At 36.9% G+C, this 6,588-nt stretch overlaps 1 long non-coding RNA gene across 1 annotated transcript; it reads left to right on the top strand.

The window, feature by feature from the left end:
* The first annotated feature begins 2,284 nt into the window (after positions 1 to 2,284).
* Positions 2,285 to 4,858, top strand: LOC125141525. Its single transcript, XR_007140929.1, has 2 exons — positions 2,285 to 2,423; positions 3,767 to 4,858. It is a non-coding gene; the product is annotated as an uncharacterized LOC125141525 (long non-coding RNA).
* Positions 4,859 to 6,588: the final 1,730 nt, after the last annotated feature.

Raw genomic sequence — 6,588 nt, 5'->3', positions numbered from 1 at the left:
CTGGCCTGCTGTTCAATGCCAGTCTAAAAAAGCTCAAGAGTGGCTGTACAGTCACTAAAGAACCAGCTTCTGCCCATTAGTACTACCATACATCATTAACATACTAGGCTGAAACTGTGATCCAAAGTCACCTTTCTCAAATGTGTGCACTAATGCAGTAGCAGATGTTTTCTGATATGAAATTCTAAATAATGGTTCGTTTTAATTAGCAGCAGGCACAGTGCATCACATTTTATGTTACTTGTATTTTACAAGTGAAAAACCTGTACCAGATTTTGTGCAGTTGTTTGGACTGCCTGTTTTGCTGGGTTGCTATATCAGGTCCCAGTTACATGGCTAGTAATCAAGTGTTAATTCAGCAGGGCCTTGGGTGAGAGCCAGAGGGAGAAGAAAGCACAAAAACAACTTCGGTGCTATTTGTGGAAGTTTTACGGATGGGATCTTTAATCCAAAGACACAAAAGGAAATTCCATGTTCAAATGTTCCAGATTTCAGTGTAAGACATTTTTACCTCTGGTAAAAAAAAATTAAGTTAGATGAAAAACTAGAATTACGATCTACAACACATACACAGTTTATGTTTTAATAATGTGTTATTCTCTATTTAAAAAATATATAATTAGCGCTAAAACCAATAATGGGTTTCAGTATTAGATTCTTATGTAACTTTATTCACTTTTGTTCTTTCCGTTATATTTTAACCCTTACATTTTACCCTCGCATTAATCTAAGCCCTCTTAAAGCACGCATTTACATTTTCTGGGTGAGTATGATTAGGAGCTGCTGAGATTGTGTGTGGTGGATGAGTACCCTAACCCTAAGGGGCAGAGCACTGCAAGGTCATCTTGAGGTGATCACCTTGGTATCAGGACCAAACCATGCTAGAATCATCCCAAGCACACAGACATGCTAAATGAGATTGAGGGTGTCTGAGGCCACCATCTGCCCCCAGTGCCTTGATAGGCAGCATGTTTGTTTCTTCAGGAATATGGAGGAGTTTCCCGGGGGAGCTCCTATCTGAACATGACTTAAGCCAGGGTCAGGCACTCCGATAAGGCCAGTGCTTTTCCCCTGCAGGGTCAGAGGTAGCCTGTGAATTCAGATTATGTCATGAACAGGTGCTGATGAGATGACATGGTCAATCCAGTCCATCACTTTCTATTTGCCTTTGCCATCAGCAAGAGTAGGTTGGGATAAGTATGCTGATCTTTATCTTTAGGGTGCAGACAAATAGACATAACATAATGAATCGCTAAGATTTACAAATAATAACTGTTGCTATATTGAGCAAGCAGAAAAATTAAGTTTGTTTCATTTTTGGTCATTCTCTTTTCATTCATTTTTACTCTCAGGTGTCATCTTTCTGATTTCATGATAAGTACTCAAACATTTCAGTAACACACCTCTATATTTCTTTCTTCAACCTGTATAATTAAATGGTCCCATTTGGATTTGTGCATCTATGTTTCACAATATTATAAGGTGTGGTTGCTTTTTTGTGTGAAAACACACAAATGGGCTTTGTATACTTAAACAATTAGATTTAACCAGAATAATTTAGAATCTAATATTGGATTAGAATGAGAAAAAAGAAATGAAGTTGTTCATGAAGGCTGGTTCAAGGTATATTTGTTTTTATTTGTCTATAACACTTTCTCACCCTTTCATAACAGGGTTTTGATAAATTAAAACTATTCAAACAACTCAATGTGCAGTAAAATTGAAGAAGCTTAATAATAGTGCTAACAGGTCTGTTACTATGACTGGATATGTATTAAATTTGAATATGAATAAGGCTCGTGTGTGTGTGTATGTACCTATATTTTACATTTTTCCTTTAGTGACTGGCACACCATTATATTTAAAGAATATCTGCTATGTAAAAACACCTCTACACAGTCACTACACCAGAATTAATGAATTAATCCAATTAAGAATCTCACTTTATATTCATACATCTATAATCCCTTCACACATGGTGAAATGCACTTGCATGGTTTCTTGAGAGGTTTATTCTCCTAAGGAAATCACTAACTAAACCACATCCCACTTCCTTCTTGAGATGTCACACATGTTACTTTAATTCATGTATAACTACTCAGACAGAAAAGCAGAAAGAGGCTTGGGAGAACTAGCATAAGTAGGAAATGGCGGACAGGAAAAGCCCACCCTTCTCCTCTGCCCCACCCTAATCATACCCTCCCCCAACACACACACACACACACACACACACACACACACACACACACACACACACACACACACACACACACACACACCGGGACTTAATTAAGGCTGGAAGGAAGAATGCTGCCAGACAGGAGAAATGGTGAAAAATATTCAGCGTGATGGAGGCGGGAGAGTGTGAAAGTGAGGTGAGAGTTGTGAGAGAGACGGAGAGAAGGTGAGAGGAAGAGAGAAAGGTAGGCAATGATGCTGACACAGCTGCGAGTTGGATGAGGCTGAAACGTACACCTGTGTTTAGCTCCAGAGAGCTCTTCTGCTTTCTAAAACAAAACTGAGAGCACTCTCCATGTTTGGATTACACACATATCTCCCCATTTTATCTCCTATGTTTTGCTTGCCCTCTGTGTTTTTTCCTTTCTAAAAGCTTGTGTTGCTGTTCCGTTTTCCTTCGGTCATTAATAGATCACTTTTGGAAAGGTCACAGTAAAGAGTTAAATAATTCACTCAGAAGAATGAACTCTGAACTTTAAATAAAATGATCAATTTAAATTGGGAACAAGTGTGACGTTAAACAAAGCAGGGATTATAATTCTTTGTGACATGTGCTCTGACCCCAGCTAACATAAATTCAATGGCTGTCTTCTCTCATCCATCCATGCTGTGTTTTCCATGTTCATATCTTTTTCACTATCTTTTTGTCATCTTTTAAAACATTCTCTTTAATCTTTTTCATGCTTAGTCAGGCAAGATAGCACATTGTTTATTCTACTTGAAATCTTTGCTTCTTTGTGAACGTCAAATTTACAGATTTATTTATTTTATTTTTTAAAATTGAGACAATAGTAAGAAAAGAAAATCTTACCAGTTTTCTATTTTAGCAAAAACACCAAGCTGACATGCAGGATTCACCACAGTGTTAATACAGCACAATGAATTTAAATAGCGTAGATGACCTCAGAAGGATCACCACAAAATCTTTTAAGTTCATGTACAGTTCAGTTTACAAAATGCTGCAACTTAAATCATGATCTCTAAAAACAATAGTCGAGTCTATTCAGTGCTATTATGTGGTTCAATGGGTTGTGCATTTTCAAACTGGAATCCTTAAAATGTATGAAAATGGATAGCATAATAGTTTTGTGTGTTTAAAATATAATGAGAAGCAAATGTTCATCTACTCTTTGTAGTAAAATCTGATCTAGTGCAGGACAACGTGTCCGAGCCACCAGCATGCTGTCTGGGGTGTGAAGTATGTTCTCTTAGGAAATGTTAAAGTTAATAATCTTCAGTCATGCTCCATTTATAATAGAGGCCTGGAGCTAAAATAGAAGAAACTGATACCATTTTTATTGCTATTTAAGGTTATGAACATATTATGCTGTATATGAAATTAACTAAATCTAATTATAACACAATATATCTGCCCTATATTTTTTCATTTCCCCTTTAATTTGCCACCAATTTATAGACAGTACAGTGTGGACACCCTGAATTTTTAATATGTTTATTGTATGTCTTGCATTTGTGTCTGTAGAAATGAGCGATTATTTCATTCATTTTGCAATATATATTCCTTCAGAAACAGAAGCAAGTGCTGAAGAAGAAGAAGAAGAAGAAGAAGAAGAAGAAGAATTTTCAAGACAAATGTGTTTACACCAACTACTCATTCGACTTTGTTGATTGTGTTTTTACTATTCACTGCTCTTTAGAATTGCATTTATTTGACTATGATATTTGCATATGCCTTTTGCACAGTACTGTAGGTCATACAGATCCTGTCAAACATGCTGTTTCTTTTTATCCCGAAGTGGCCTTGATGGTAGAAGTAAAGTAGCTAAGTAGTTTAGCTTTGTGGTATCATTGTGTGTTCCACAGTTGCCTTAAAGTCATCGCATTTGGTGAATATATTGGACTAATTGCAATATTGGTAGCTCCAATCGTTTGAGTGTTTCTTAGAACACAGGTAATTGCTTAAACTAGGAGAATGAACTAATTATCTGCTCACTGTTTTCCCAGCAACAGTGAGTAATTTGGAAGCAATTGACCTCCTGCAGTTCAGTGACAAATGAAAATATGTAGGCCAGTTCACTAATGACCCAGACTAACAACCTGGCTAAAGCCTTTACTTCTTCTACACTGACTCTTCCTTTATGTCTAATTTGCCACTTATACAATTCAGTATGAAGTGTTACTTAGGCCTATTTCTATTTGTGGTATAGATGGGGTTTAAGAAAAATGATAAAAGTGATGATAATCAAATGTCATTATAATCTTTATACTGGTTTAGAAGAGTAAATGTGAGTATGTTGAAAGGATGTTCAATGTGAACAATGTCCTGGTATTTACTCAAACAACCCTTTAAGGTTACAGCAACAGTATTCGGGCACAAGTCTGCCATATCCATGTGAAATTTACATTTACGCCATTTGGCAGACACCCTTATACAGAGTGACATACATTGCAGTGCTCGAATACAGTGCTTCAAATTCTCTATCTGTAATATATAGTCCACTATAGCCATGGTCATAAACTTATTTATTATTGGAAAGTGCAAGACTTGTAATGTGTCCGTGCTAATATTTAAATGTGTATAATATTCAGGTGATATTACAGGAAGATGCCGTAACTGCTCTGTTAATTTCACATTCTTATGTTAACTGTAGTGTTATTGGTAATATACAGGTTTAATCTGTCTGTTATTATATTTCAAGAAATACAGGGAAAATATTTCTTTTCTTTTTTTTTAAAGAAAAGTGTGTCTGTACTACAGTATCCAGACAGCTGGTGATATTGTAGTGCTTATCAAGCATGTGCTGCTATCACTGATGACACATGAGTGGAAATTGGAAGAAGGTTTGTGGATGACATGCACACTTATTCACACACACACACCCATATGGGTAATTTCCTGAGATTTTTGTAGTAAATAATGAATCATGTTTTAGTGACTAGACTTTTGATGATAAACCAGGCCACAGAAATGATAATACTAGACTCACACGAAGGCCAGACCCAAATCCTGCATCTGTCACAGATATGTCTGGTCCAGTCTGAACCCCATGGGCTGCTTTGAGTTATGCCAAAGATTTGTGCTGAGGGGCATCAACGCTTTCAGATGGGAGGACTATGATAAACAACGGCTGACGCAGCTACTTGTTTCCTGCCTGGGCAGAGCCCTTTGAAAAAGAGGCTTTCCTCTATCCTTTCCATAGCCTCAGCTCCTTTAAACAAACAAATAAAGGGCATATTACACAGTAAAATGCATAACTCAGACCTCTCTCCTTGTTTACTGTGATGGCATCCGTCAACCTTAAAAGAAATATGAGGCGACAGCAGTGTTTTGAAAAAATGTATGAGTGAGCAGCAGATCTGAACTGACACGCTCAAACATTCACTGTTCTTTCTCTTTGGTGTTGTGTTATATAAACAGACAGAAATATAAAACATAAAGTCAGTCAACCTCATCTCATATGCAATGTTTCACACTGTATTTATGGTGGTGCTTCATAGAATAAGCAGCATTTTTAAACAAGCTGGAAAATCTAGATCCATGTGTGACACAGAATGTGTTTAAACTCCATAACACGTTCCGTATGTGTGTGAGAAAAGCCAATTGCATGGGGATTGCTGATTAATGTTAAGAAGCTGTGTTTGCTTTGCAGGCATTATTCAAATCATACCTGTTCTTTTTTGCATCTGTTTTCATGGCGAACATGAAACTTGCCCCTCGCAAGATGTGCATGCTGTTATGCAGTAAAAAACATAAAAACATTTATGGAGAACTGAGGCCTAATCAGGTTATTAATTCTGGTGAAATATCTGTGCTAATAGTAAACATAATAGAGCTTTTATTTGCCAAGACTGGAGTTTGAAGTGGCTGTTATGGTGCTTTTTGGGGACAGGTGCTGAGGAGTGGTGGAGGGCTGCTATCACAGATGAAAACTCTTGAAAATCCAGATGTGCTTCTGTACTGGGATCAGCTGAGTGACAGTCTCCTACTGTAGTTACAGGTGACAGATTTCATTTAGATGACAGATTTGAATGAAGGCAGTTTTCTTGGTGTTAAACTGCATGTCTTTTGCTGATCAAAAGTAGTTGTAGTGTACTGTAGGTTTAATCTTGTGCTTGTACCAAACCCATGTCTAAAAGCATTCCACTTTTGAGCTGGTACATTTAACACCAATGTGATTAATAACATCAATGTAAGTATCACAGTAATTAATTATAATTGCCAATGTTCTTCCTGACAACATGCATTTCAAAGTGATTGCTGACTTAAGGAGGTTCAAGGCAGGCAGTTAACTGCTGGCTTGAACTGACAATCTGATTTGTTCTAGTGTAATGACAGAAATGCTCATTCTAGCACTAAATTCAATTAGACTATTATCTTATTTATTTGTG

The sequence above is a fragment of the Tachysurus fulvidraco genome, chromosome 6, assembly GCF_022655615.1.
Source record: "Tachysurus fulvidraco isolate hzauxx_2018 chromosome 6, HZAU_PFXX_2.0, whole genome shotgun sequence".
Lineage (NCBI taxonomy): Eukaryota > Metazoa > Chordata > Actinopteri > Siluriformes > Bagridae > Tachysurus > Tachysurus fulvidraco.
The sequence above is the reverse complement of the archived record's forward strand: the minus strand, read 5'-3'. Positions and strand labels throughout refer to the sequence as shown.